Here is a 221-nt window from a genome sequence, read left to right as displayed (position 1 = left end):
TCAGCTTGCCTTCAAGTCAATGCTAGCTGTATCATTTCTCTATGGAGATTTCTCTAGGGAGCCCTGGAGGCGCAGTGGTTAAATGGAGCCGCTCACTGACTCACAAACCACAAGGTTGTGAGTTTGGTACCAGCCAGGAGCTCAGGGTCTACTCAGCCTTGCATCCTTCTTTAGGCCTTGCATCCTTCTTTAGGTTGCTAAAATGAGTACCCAGCTTGTTG

Source organism: Sceloporus undulatus, chromosome 9 (assembly GCF_019175285.1).
Source record: "Sceloporus undulatus isolate JIND9_A2432 ecotype Alabama chromosome 9, SceUnd_v1.1, whole genome shotgun sequence".
NCBI classification, from domain to species: Eukaryota; Metazoa; Chordata; class Lepidosauria; order Squamata; family Phrynosomatidae; genus Sceloporus; species Sceloporus undulatus.
Note: the sequence above shows the minus strand (reverse complement) of the source record.